The following is a 12896-nucleotide window of genomic DNA, read 5'->3' on the forward strand; positions in this document are numbered from 1 at the left end:
TGATGTCTTTGTCGATGGAGGTGGCATCAACCTCCTCTGAGGTCGCCTTTTTGACTCCGCCGCTGATGATTTGTGCGTACGTTGCCCCGCGTTTCGGGCAGGCCCTGTAAAGATGGCCGGCCTCCCCACACAGGTTGCAGCACTTGTCTTCCTTGCAGTCCTTAGTCATGTGTCCCTCCTGCCTGCAGTTGTTGCAGAAGGTGACATTGCAGTTGGCGGCAACATGCCCCGTTTTGCCACAGGTGTGGCATACTCGTGGCTGTCCCACGTAGTAGAGGTAGCCACGATTTACTCCAATGGCGGAACTGGAGGGGGGGGTTGCAGGATGGTTCCGCCGCCCTCTGTTCTCAGAGTCACCTTGATCTGGTGCTCACTTGTCCAGATGCCAAAGGTGTCCATCAGTTGCACGCTGTCACTTTTCAGCTCAGCGTTCCTGGCGAGGAACGTGAGCACATCAGACACGGGGACGTGGGGGTTGTACTTGTGCAGTGTAACAACCCGGTTTTGCTGCGAAGGTAGCGTAAACAGAGGCTCCGCAGTCAGGATAAACAGGGGACTTTGGTTGCCCTTTTCTTTGAACACGTTCAAGAATTTGATGCACGCTGCAACACTCTTGAAGGTGACATCAAAATATCCATTGTTGGGGAGGTTTTGCAAGCAGAAGATATCTGTTGCTTGGAACCCGCTGCTCGAGCAGCACCCGCTTCACGAAGAAGTTTCGGTCTACAGGTGACTCCCCTTCCGCCTTCTTCGCTGTGATTCGGACAGTGTTTCGCACTCCCCAGCCTGGTGGTCGGGATGCAGTTGCAGCCAAACCTCATACGTTGAGTCTAAACTGTATCGGCATTAGGCCTAAACCAGAAGCTTAGCCCAGCATGTAGATCCACCAATAGCAGCCGAGCTACCAACATTTTCTCTTTGACGACTTCAATCCCTCTGTCTTCTCCAATCTACATCACAACCCTCAGCTTCTCTTGACCCAATATACTGTTGATCATAGCCAAAAGGCCGAGAAGCGATAGCCCATATTCCCCGGCTATGGCTCTTGTCCTCCTCGCCCACCAACATTCAGGTGCACCTTGCTGCGCTCGACTGTGCTTTGGAACGTTTAGGCTACGGTCATGGTTGGTCAAGAGATCTCCAGCTTGGCCGAGCACTGTGGAGTCTGTGCATGCAGAACCAGAAAAACACAACAGGGAGACATCGTCTGGCACGCCTTCCACTGTCGTCACCAGAAGGAAAGAAGACGCTGTGAAGGCCCAGTGACACCCAACGCAGGGAGTCGAAGAAACCTCCACCTTTGCCGAACAAAGGGCAATCCGTGCAAGCAGCAAGTACTGGCGGAATCCAACAGGGGGCAATGTCTAGTCCCCCTGAGCTACACCCTAGCGTGTTGGTCGTGGAGTCAGGAGAATGAAAAGAGACACCGTGAAGGTACACCTACATCCAAATCAGGATGCCGTTCAGTCTGTCGCCACACTTCTCTGTTGTGCAGGATGAAGGGCTTTGGTCAGTGAAATGACGAGAAGGCAAGTCGGCATCCGGGGGTGAGGGTGAGTGGCCTGTAAAAAGCAGCAGGAAATCTGTGCGCATATCAGCCGAAAACGGAGCCTGGCTGCCGAAAGTCCGCGAGTCCACCGGCTCGCAACATTAGTGCACGAAGCTCCCGCCAGCAGAAAAGCTAGCAATGCTTTGGAGCCTGAAAGGCCTTAAATTGGTCAGGATGAGATAACGAGACAAGACAGAAAAGGGGAAGGCAGGTTTTGCGCCATTTTCTGCCTTCGCACCTTTGCTCCCCAAAGCGGGGTGAAGGCACCATTCCCGGAAGCATGGCAAGACCAGGTCGATGCGTGGAGTGTTAGGAGCAATCCCCTGCACGATCTCCGAGTCTTAAAAATCAGTTTAATATTCGGTCCCCAGATAGAGGACACGTCAGATATTATACTGATAAGAACAGATTTTTTTTTTAAAATGTTATTCAAAAAAATATACTTTATTAATAAAATTTATCATGAGCATTACAGAGCATTTCGAATTGTCTTGACTACATTTCCGTCAGGGTTACACATTGCCTTGACTTTCTTCCATTCAATTTTGATCTTATTATACACATATCACTCTTTACATTACAATTCCTTCTTAAATATTTACATCGTCATGTTTCTTTTATACATTGGAGTGTTGGTTGCCCAGACCGAGGGGTTTTACACTGTTACCCGGCCCTCGGTGTACATTTGCTGGAAGGACCTTACACAGTGGTCTTTCCCCATTGCGCCTTGGCGGCAGCTGGCCCAAGCTTGAGTGCGTCCCTCAGCACGTAGTCCTGGACCTTGGAATGTGCCAGTCTGCAACACTCGATCGAGGACAATTCTTTGCACTGGAAGATCAGCAAGTTTCGGGCAGACCAAAGAGCGTCTTTTACCGAGTTGATGACCTTCCAGCAGCAGTTGATATTTGTCTCGGTGTGTGTCCCTGGAAACAATCCGTAGAGCACAGAGTCCTGTGTCACAGAGCTGCTCGGGATAAACCTTGACAAATACCACTGCATCTCTCGCCAGACCATCTTTGCAAAGGCACATTCCACAAGGAGGTGTGTGACCGTCTCATTTCCCCCACAGCCATTCCGAGGGCAGCGTGCATTGGCGCAGAGCCTTCTCACCACCAGCCAAGCTAGGTCTTGGTGCTTGTTTGAAAGTTCTGGTGATGAGTCGTTCTGCGAGACGACTCTGGCAGTCTGCTCAGCGAACCATCCAACGTCCTCCACGTTCTCCGTTTCCCTGAGGGCCTCGAGGGCATTACGTGCTGAACTCTGCTTCATTGCCTTGTGGTCAAAGGTGTTTTTCTTCGAAAACCTTTCCACGAAGGACAGGTAGTATGGAACGGTCCAACGATTTGGAGCGTTCCGCGGCACTGAGGCCAGGATCATCCTTCGTAAAACGGGGGACAGGTAGAACCTCAGTATGTAGTGACACTTGGTGTTTGCATATTTGGGGTCCACGCACAGCTTGATGCAGCTGGACACAAAAGTGGCCAACAGGATGAGGGAGGCGTTGGGTACGTTCCGCCCTCCCTTCTCCAGAGGTTTCCGGGAGTCTTACTCGTCTCGAAGGGCTTGACGGCCTTTGTCAGCTCATCCAGAGTTAGCGGTTTGTCCAGGTTTTCCAGCTCGCTGTCGCCTATGACCTCCGTGATAGTCGACAGGAAGGTCTGGGAAACAGTGCTATCTGTTTGCTTCAGGTCATACAGTCCGGCATAAAAGGATTGGCTGATCCTCAGGATGTCAGACTGCGATGACTTTACAGAGCCATCTCCTTCCTTCGGACACGGTCCATCTTGGATCTCTAGATGAATTTCAAGTTGGCCCGGGTGACTGCTGTGGCGTAGGGTCAGAACTGCGCCACGTACAGTAACACCGAGAGCACCTCACACCTGATGACCAGGGTTTTGCCCGCAATGGAGAGGGAGCGTTGCTCCCTCCAGCCCAGTTCCTGTCTTACCTTGGCTATGCGCTCCTCCCAGTTTTTGGTGCATGCCCCAGCAGCTCCGAACCATATCCCATGGTAATCTGACCTGACAGTGAATTGGACGAAGGACCGGTCGGCCCAGCTCCCAAAGAACATGGCCTCGCTCTTGCCACGGTTTACCTTGGCTCCCGAGGTCAGTTCAAACTGGTCGCAGGTGGTCAAGAGCCTTCGTGCAGACGCAGGATCCGAGCAGAAGACGGCAACGTCGTCCATGTACAGGGAGGCCTTGACTTGTATGCCTCCACTGCCTGGGATCGTCACTCATCTTATACCCGGATCCTTCCTGATGGACTCGGCAAAAGGTTCCATGCAGCACACAAAAAGGGCAGAGGAGAGAGGGCAGCCCTGCCTGACTCCGGATTTATCTGGAACTTTTCTGATTCCCACCCATTGATTGAGACTGCGCTATAGATGTTTGTGTAGAGCAGTTTGATCCAATTGCGAATTCCCTCCCCAAACCCCATTTTGGAGAGCACATCCATCATGTAGGTGTGCGATATTCTGTCAAAAGCCTTCTCCTGGTCAAGGCTGACGAGGCATGTGACCACCCTCCTGTCCTGCACATAGGCGATCGTATCCCTGAGTAGCTCGAGGCTCTCAGAGATCTTCCTGCCAGGAACAGCACAGGTCTGGTCAGGGTGGATCACCGACTCCAGAGCAGACTTGACCCGATTGGCGATGACTTTGGCTAGAATTTTGGAATCCACATTCAACAGTGAAATGGGTCGCCAATTTCGAATTTCTTCCCTTTCCCCCTTCTGCTTGTAGATGTGGGTGATGATGCCTTTCCTCATGGACTCTGACATGCTGCCTTCCAGAAGCATACTCTCGTACACTTCCAGCAGGTCTGGGCCCATCCAGTTCCACAGAGCCGAATACAACTCAACCGGTAAGCCGTCGCTTCCGGGAGTTTTCCTCGTCTCGAAGGACTTGGCGGCCTTTGTCAGCTCATCCAGAGTTAGTGGTTTGTCCAGGTTTTCCAGCTCGCCTAAGACCACCGTGATAGTCGACAGGAAGGTCTGGGAATCAGTGCTATCTGTTGGTTTCAGGTCATACAGTCCGGCATAAAAGGATTGGCTGATCCTCAGGGCGTCAGACTGCGTTGACTTTTCAGAGCCATCTTCTTCCTTCAGGCTGCTGATCACAGAGGTCTCTCTGTGCACCTTTTGGAAGAAGAAGCGTGAGCACTTTTCGTCCTGCTCCACGGAGCGGACTCTGGAACGGAAGATAACCTTGGAGGCCTCCGAGTTGTACAGCGAGGCTTGCTGGCTCTTCACCTCTTGGAGATCCTCCTTGACATCCACCCCCATCGACTGCAGCTGGAGCAAATTCTGCATACTTTTCTGGAGCCTGGACATGATCCCCTCGTCTCTCTCTCGCCTTTTGAACGCCCTTGAGGATGAAAAACCTCTTGATATTCCCCTTGATTGCTTCCCATCAGAGATGTGGAGCCTCATAGAGGGGTTTCACGGTTCTCCAACCTTTGTAATCCCTCTCGAGTTCCTCGAGGTTCTCAGGGTTCAGCAGTTTTACATTCAGCTTCCATGTCCCCCTGCCTGCAGCCTGGTTTTCCAGCAGGTGGCAGTCGGCCAGCAGGAGGATGTTGTCAGAGAAGAACACCGGCCATACATCTTGGACATGGCCGTGAAAGCACGGGACACAAAGAAGAAGTCTATCCTGGAGCGGACGGACCCGTCTGGCCGTGACCATGCGTATCTACGCTGCGCTCCGTCTGCAGGGTTTCTGCAGACGTCGAGCAGCTTGGCGTCTCTTACCGTTTCCATCAGGAGTCTGGACGTAGCGTCTAGTTTGTGTCGGCTCCGGCAGATCGTTCAGTTGCATCGATGATGCAGTTGAAGTGACCGCTCAGAATGACCGGCTTGGAGGTGGCCAACAGCAGTGGGAGTTGCTGAAGGACTGCCAGCCGCTCACTTTTTAACGGCCGGGGCGTACAGATTAATAAGTCTGAGAGGGGTGTTTTTGTATTTCACGTCTGCTACGAGGAGGCGCCCGCCCACCACCTCCTTAACGTCGGAGATGGTGAAGCTGCCTCCCCGCAGCAGAATACCCAGGCCGGAGGAGCGGCAGTCGTTTCCTCCTGACCAGATGGATGGCCCGTGGGACCACCAGCTCGACCAGCGCCTGTAGTTGCTGAGGTGCGGAATTCCGCACTCCTGCAGGAACAGTAGGTCGGCTTTCACGTTTGCTAAGTAGCTGAGTGTGGCTACACACCGCGAAGTATCTTTGATGCTTCGCACATTAATGGATGCAATTTTAAAACCCATTATATAAAGATAGATTTACCAGTCTCAGAGTCCAGAGTCTATACAGTTGGCTGTTCCAGCTGTTGGATGTTCCCCAGCATGCCGGTGGTGCTCGCAAACTTTAGCACAGTTGCAGGGCTGAGAAAATTGTCCTGGTCCGCACTGGCTAGTGAACTTGATGCAGATGTATTGAGGGGGGGGCGGGAGTGTAGCCCTGGCGTCCGTTGTGGCAGTCAGTTGGTGTTGGGGTTGCAGGCCGGTCTTCGCCTGGGTTGTTGCTTCTTGTTACTTTCCGGGGGTTGGTCTGTGACCTTGTTTTCGATGTCCGGCGTTTGGTGGCCGTTGGTCATATTGGTGTTCCCATGAGCCAGGGGTTGATTGTCTCGGCGGGTTTTATTTTCTTCCCGGTTTGTGGTCTGGGGGGTCTGTGCCTCCCGTTCCACGTTGGTGCTTTGCCTCTTTATTTGAGGCCGATCCTTGGCTTGTTTACCCTCGTCGGAGGAGGTTTCGGCACTAAGTGTACTGTCTGAAAGGTGTCGCTTTGTGCCACTCCCCATTATGGGGTTCTTCAGTTTGTTTTTTTGTTTTCTCTTTCGTTTGTCCCTGTTCACTGTTTCCCAGGGCTCTTTGTTCTTTGTCCCATCCTCTTCCATTGAGTGTTCCTCATCAGATAGGGCTGGGGTTGGGTTTTCAGGAGGTGCTGGGTCCTCCCCTTTTTGTTGAGGGCCCTTCTGTTGCTTTTCCTTATTCTGTGCCGTGGTATCTTTTTCGGTGAAGGGTGTATGAACCTCCTCTCTGATCATCTTTTTAACTCCGCTGCTGATGATCTGTGCATATGTTGCCCCGCATTTCGGGCAGGCCCTGAAAAGATGGCCGGCCTCCTCACACAGGTTGCAGCACTTGTCTTCTTTGCAGTCCTGAGTCATGTGTCCCTCCTGCCTGCAGTTTTTGCAGAAGGTCACACTGCAGTTTGTGGCAACATGCCCCGTTTTGCCACAGGTGTGGCATACTCGTTGCTCGACGACATTACGTGTTGACCACTGCTTCATTGCCTTGTGGTAAAAGGTGTTCTCCTTCAAAAACTTTTCCACAAAGGACAGGTGGTACGGTACGGTCCAACTACTTGGAGCGTTCCGCGGCAATGAGGCCAGGCCCATCCTTCGTAACACCGATGACAGGTAGAACCTCAGTATGTAGTGACACTTGGTGTTTGCATACTGGGGGTCCACGCACAGATTGATGCAGCTGGACACAAAGGTGCCCAACATGATGAGGGAGGCGTTGGGTACGTTCCGCCCTCCCTTCTCCAGAGGTTTGTACATGGTGTCCCTTCGGACACGGTCCATCTTGGATCGCCAGATAAATTTGAAGAGGGCCCGGGTGACTTCTGTGGCGTAGGGTCAGGTTATGGGCCAGACCTGCACCATGTACAGTAGCACCGAGAGTACCTCACACGTGATGACCAGGGTTTTGCCCGCAATGGAGAGGGAGCGTTGCTCCCACCAGCCCAGATTCTGCCTTACCTTTGCTATGCGCTCCTCCCAGTTTTTGGTGCACGCCCGAGCAACTCCGAATCATATCACCAGCACCTTCAGGTAATCTGACCTGACAGTGAAGGGGACAAAGGACCGGTCGGCCCAGTTCCCAAAGAACATGGCCTCGCTCTTGCCACGGTTTACCTTGGCTCCCGAGGCCAGTTCAAATTGGTCGCAGGTGGTCAAGAGCCTGCGTACAGACGCAGGATCCGAGCAGAAGACGGCCACATCGTCCATGTACAGGGAGGCCTTGACTTGCATGCCTCCACTGCCTGGGATCGTCACTCCTCTTATACCCGGATCCCTCCTGATGGACTCGGCCAACAGTTTCTATGCAGCACACAAAAAGGGCAGAGGAGAGAGGGCAGCCCTGCCTGACTCCGGATTTGATCTGGAACTTTTCTGATTCCCACCCATTGATTGAGACTGCGCTATAGATGGTTGTGTCGAGCAGTTTGATGCAATTGCGAATTCCCTCCCCAAACCCCATTTTGGAGAGCACATCCATCATGTAGGTGTGCGATATTCTGTCAAAAGCCTTCTCCTGGTCAAGGCTGATGAGGCAGGTGTCCACCCTTCTGTCCTGCACATAGGCGGTCGTATCCCTGAGTAGCGCGAAGCTATCAGAGATCTTCCTGCCGGGTACAGCACAGGTCTGTTCAGGGTGGATCACCGACTCCAGAGAAGACCTGACCCGATTGGCGATGAACTTAGCTAGAATTTTCTAATCCACATTCAACAGTGAAATGGGTCGCCAATTTCGAATTTCTTCCCTTTCCCCCTTCTGCTTGTAGATGAGGGTGATGATGCCTTTCCTCATGGACTCTGACATGTTGCCTTCCAGAAGCATACTCTCGTACACCCAGCAGGTCTGGGCCTATCCAGTCCCACAGAGCCGAAGACAACTCAACCGGTAAGCCGTCGCTTCCGGGAGTTTTACTCGTTTCGAACGACTTGGCGGCCTTTGTCAGCTCATCCAGAGTTAGTGGTTTGTCCAGGTTTTCCAGCTCGCTGTCGCCTATGACCTCCGTGATAGTCGACAGGAAAGTCTGGGAAACAGTGCTATCTGTTGGCTTCAGGTCATACAGTCCGGCATAAAAGGATTGGCTGATCCTCAGGATGTCAGACTGCGATGACTTTTCAGAGCCATCTTCTTCCTTCAGGCTGCTGATCACAGAGGTCTCTCTGTGCACCTTTTGGAAGAAGAAGCGTGAGCACTTTTCGTCCTGCTCCACGGAGCGGACTCTGGAACGGAAGATAACCTTGGAGGCCTCCGAGGTGTAGAGCGAGGCTTGGTGGCTCTCACCTCTTGGAGATCCTCCTTGACATCCACCCCCATCGACTGCAGCTGGAGCAAATTTTGCATACTTTTCTGGAGCCTGGACATGACCCCTCGTCTCTCTCTCACCTTTTGAACGCCCTTGAGGATGAAAAACCTCTTGATATTGCCCTTGATTGCTTCCCACCAGAGATGTGGGGCCTCAAAGAGGGGTTTCACGGTTCTCCAACCTTTGTAATCCCTCCTGAGTTCCTCGATGTTCTCAGGGGTCAGCAGTTTTACATTTAGCTTCCACGTCCTCCTGCCTACCCCCTGGTCTTCCTGCAGGTGGCAGTCGGCCAGTAGGAGGCAGTGATCAGAGAAGAACACCGGCGTTACGTCGGTGGACCTGACCGTGAAAGCTCGGGACACAAAAAAGAAGTCTATCCTGGAGCGGACGGACCCGTCTGGCCGTGACCATGTGTATCTACGCTGCGCGCAGTCTGCAGGGTTGCTGCAGACGTCGAGCAGCTTGGCGTCTTTTACCGTTTCCATCAGGAGTCTGGACGTAGCGTTTAGTTTGCTGTCGGCTTTGCTGGATCGTCCAGCCGCATCGATGATGCAGTTGAAGTCACCACCCAGGATGACCGGCTTGGAGGTGGCCAACAGCAGTGGGAGTTGCTGAAGGACTGCCAGCCGCTCACTTTTTACGGCCGGGGCGTACACATTAATAAGTCTGAGAGGGGTGTTTTTGTATTTCACGTCTGCTACGAGGAGGCGGCCGCCCACCACCTCCTTAACGTCAGAGATGGTGAAGTTGCCTCCCCGCAGCAGAATACCCAGGCCGGAGGAGCGGCAGTCGTTTCCTCCTGACCAGATGGATGGCCCGTGGGACCACCAGCTCGACCAGCGCCTGTAGTTGCTGAGGTGCGGAATTCCGCACTCCTGCAGGAACAGTAGGTCAGCTTTTACATTTGCCAAATAGTTGAGTGTGGCTACACACCGCGAAGTATCTTTGATGCTTCGCACATTTATGGATGCAATTTTGAAACCCATTATAAAAAGATAGATTTACCCGTCTCAAGAGTCCAGAGTCTATACAGTTGGCTGTTCCAGCTGTTGAATGTTCCCCAGCATGCCGGTGGTGCTCGCAAACTTTAGCACAGTTGCAGGGCTGAGAAAACTGTTCTGGTCCGTACTGGCCGCGTGATTTTGATGCAGATGCATTGGGGGGGGGGGGGTGTAGCCCTGGGGTTCGTCGTGGCAGTCAGTAGGTGTTGGGGTTGCAGGCCGGTCTTCACCTGGGTTGTTGCTGCTCGTTACTATCGGGGGTTGGTCTGTGACCTTGTTTTCTTCCCGGTCGGTGGTCTGGGGGGTCTGTGCCTTCCGTTCCACGTTGGTGCTTTGCCTCTTTATCTGAGGCCGATTCTTGTCCTGTTTTCCCTCATCGGATGAGGTGTCGGCACGAAGTGCGCCGGCTGAGAGGTGTCGCTTTTTGCCACTACCCCTCGGGGGGTTCTTCAGTTTGTTTTTTTGTTTCCTCTTTCGTTTGTCCCTGTTCACTGTTTCCCAGGGCTCTTTATTCTTTGTCCCATCCTCTTCCTCTTCCATTGAGTGTTCCTCATCAGATGGGGCTGGGGTTGGGTTGTCAGGAGGTGCTGAGACCTCCTCTTTTTGTTGGGGGCCCTTCTGTTGCTTTTCCTCATTCTGAACCGTGGTGTCTTTTTCGGTGGAGGGTGTATGCACCTCCTCTCTGGTCGCCTTTTTGACTCCGCTGCTGATGATCTGTGCATATGTCGCCCCGCGTTTCGGGCAGGCCCTGTAAAGATGGCCGGCCTCCCCACACAGGTTGCAGCACTTGTCTTCCTTGCAGTCCTTAGTCATGTGTCCCTCCTGGCTGCAGTTCTTGCAGAAGGTCACACTGCAGTTTGCGGCAACATGCCCCGTTTTGCCACAGGCGTGGCATACTCGTGGCTGTCCCACGTAGTAGAGGTAGCCACGATTTACTCCAATAGCGAAATTGGAGGGGGGATGCAGGATGGCTCCGTTGCTGTCCATTCTTAGGGTCACCTTGACCTGGTGCTCACTTGTCCAGATGCCGAAGGTGTCTTTCACTTGCACGCTGTCACTTTTCATCTGAGCGTACCTGGCGAGGAACGTGAGCACATCAGACACAGGGATGTGGGGGTTGTACGTGTGCAGTGTAACAACCCGATTTCGCTGTGCCGGTAGCGTAAACAGAGGCTCCGCAGTCAGGATCGACAAGGGACTCTGGTTACCTTTTTCCTTGAAGACGTTCAAGAATTTGATGCACGCTGCGACGCTCTTGAAGGTGACATCAAAGAAACCATTCTTGGGGAGGTTTTGCAAGCAGAAGATCTCTGTTGCTTTAAACCCACAACACTCGAGCAGCACCCTCTTCACGAAGTGTTTCCGGTCCAAAGGTGACTCTCCCTCCGTTTTCTTTACTGTGACTCGGACAGTGTTTCGCACTCCCCAGCCTGGTGGTCGGGATGCAGCTGCATCCATAGCTCGTACGTTGGGTGTGAAACTGTATCGGCATTAGGCCTAAACCCGAGGTTTAGGCCAGCATGTATATCCACCAATAGCAGCCAAGCTCCAAACGTTTCCTCTTTGCCGACTTCAATCCCTCCGAGTTGTCCAATCCACGATCGACATGGAAATCCTCAGCTTCTCTCGATCAAATGAGACTACACTTGATCTTAGCCAAAAGGCCGAGAAGCGATGGCCCATATTTTCCGGCAATGGCTCTTGTCCTCCTCGTCCACCGACATTCAGGTGCACCTTGCTGCGCTCGACTGTGCTTTGGAACTTTTAGTCTACGCTCACTGTTGGTCAAGAGACATCCAGCTTGGCCGAGCACGGTGGAGTCTGAGCATGCAGAACCAGTAAAACACAACAGGAAGACATCGTCTGGCAAGCCGTCACCTGTCGTCACCAGATGAAATGGAGACGCTGTGAAGGCCAGTGACACCAAACGGAGAGAGTCGAAGAAATCTCCACCTTTGCCGAACAAAGGACAATCCGTGCAAGCAGCAAGTACTGGCGGTATCCAACAGAGGGCAATGTCTAGTCTCCCTGAGCTCCACCCTAGCGTGTTGGTCGTGGAGTCAGGAGAACGAAAAGAGACGCCGTGAAGGTATACCTACATCCAAAGAGAATGCCGTTCAGTCTGTCGCCACACTTCCCCGTTGTGCAGGATGAAGGGATGTGGTAACTGAAGTGAGGAGAAGGCAAGTCGGCATCCGAGTGTGAAGGTGAGTGGCCTGTAAAAAGCAGCAGGAAATCTGTGTGGCAAAACAGCTGAAAACGGAGCCTGGCTGCCGCAAGTCCATCGGCTCGCAACATTCGTGCACGAAGCTCCCGCCAGCAGAAAAACTGGCAATGCTTTGGAGCCTGAAAGGCCTTAAATTGGTCAGGATGAGACAACTGGACAAGAGAGAAAAGGGGAAGTCAGGTTTTGCGGCATTTTCTGCTTTTATACATTTTGCGCCCCAAAGCGGGGAGAGGGCACCATTCCTGGAAGCACTGCAAGACCAGGTTGATGCGTGGAGCGGAAGGAGCAAGCCCCTGAACCATCTCCGAGTCCTAAAAAACAATTTAATATTCGGTCCCCAGATTGAGGACATATCAGATATTAAACTGATAAGAACAGATTTTTTTTTTTTTTTATCAAAAAAATATACTTTATTCATAAAAATTTATCATGAGCATGACAGAAACATTTCAAATTGTCTTGACTGTACATTTCCGGCAGGGTTACATGTTGCCTTGACTTTCTTTCATTCAATTTTGATATTGTCATACACATATCACTCTTTACATTACAATTCCTTCTTAAATATTTACATTGTCATGTTTGTTTTATACATTGGAGTGTTGGTTGCCCAGACCGAGGGGCTTTACACTGTTACGCTCCCCTCGGTGTACATTTGCTGGAAAGACTTTACACAGTGGTCTTTCCCCATTGCGCCTTGGCGGCAGCTGCCCCAAGCTTGAGTGCGTCCCTCAGCACGTAGTCCTGGACCTTGGAATGTGCCAGTCTGCAACACTCGGTCGAGGACAATTCTTTGCACTGGAAGATCAGCAAGTTTCGGGCAGACCAAAGAGCGTCTTTTACCGAGTTGATGACCTTCCAGCAGCAGTTGATATTTGTCTCGGTGTGTGTCCATGGAAACAGTCCGTAGAGCACAGAGTCCTGTGTCACAGATCTGTTTGGGATAAACCTTGACAAATACCACTGCATCTCTCTCCAGACCTTCTTTGCAAAGGCACATTCCACAAGGAGGTGTGT

General features: G+C 52.3%; 1 non-coding gene and 1 pseudogene across 1 annotated transcript; both read right to left on the minus strand.

The window, feature by feature from the left end:
* Nucleotides 1–1805: 1805 nt before the first annotated feature.
* On the minus strand, nucleotides 1806–1990 carry LOC140397403 (U2 spliceosomal RNA). Its single transcript, XR_011936855.1, has one exon. It is a non-coding gene; the product is annotated as a U2 spliceosomal RNA (small nuclear RNA).
* A 10115-nt stretch (nucleotides 1991–12105) lies between these two features.
* Nucleotides 12106–12286, minus strand: LOC140397158 (U2 spliceosomal RNA; annotated as a pseudogene).
* Between the last annotated feature and the right edge of the window lie 610 nt (nucleotides 12287–12896).

Source organism: Scyliorhinus torazame, chromosome 20 (assembly GCF_047496885.1).
Source record: "Scyliorhinus torazame isolate Kashiwa2021f chromosome 20, sScyTor2.1, whole genome shotgun sequence".
In the NCBI taxonomy this organism is placed as follows: domain Eukaryota; kingdom Metazoa; phylum Chordata; class Chondrichthyes; order Carcharhiniformes; family Scyliorhinidae; genus Scyliorhinus; species Scyliorhinus torazame.